The sequence below is a fragment of the Priapulus caudatus genome, unplaced genomic scaffold (assembly GCF_000485595.1).
Source record: "Priapulus caudatus unplaced genomic scaffold, Priapulus_caudatus-5.0.1 Scaffold671, whole genome shotgun sequence".
In the NCBI taxonomy this organism is placed as follows: Eukaryota; Metazoa; Priapulida; class Priapulimorpha; order Priapulimorphida; family Priapulidae; genus Priapulus; species Priapulus caudatus.
In genome coordinates, this window is record NW_014577732.1 from 1,818 (window position 1) to 2,126 (window position 309).

A 309-nucleotide genomic window follows, 5' to 3' on the forward strand; every position below is an offset into this window, starting at 1 on the left:
CCGTCCGTTCACCCGCGTTGCTCTGCGGTTTGTCCGTTCGTTCACCCGCGTTGCTCTGCGGTTTCGTCCGTCCGTTCACCCGCGTTGCTCTGCGGTTCGTCCGTCCGTTCACCCGCGTTGCTCTGCGGTTCGTCCGTCCGTTCACCCGCGTTGCTCTGCGGTTTGTTCGTCCGTTCACCCGCGTTGCTCTGCGGTTTGTTCGTCCGTTCACCCGCGTTGCTCTGCGGTTTGTCCGTCCGTTCACCCGCGTTGTGTGCCGTCCGTTCACCCGCGTTGCTCTGCGGTTGCTACAGGATGCGTACAACAACA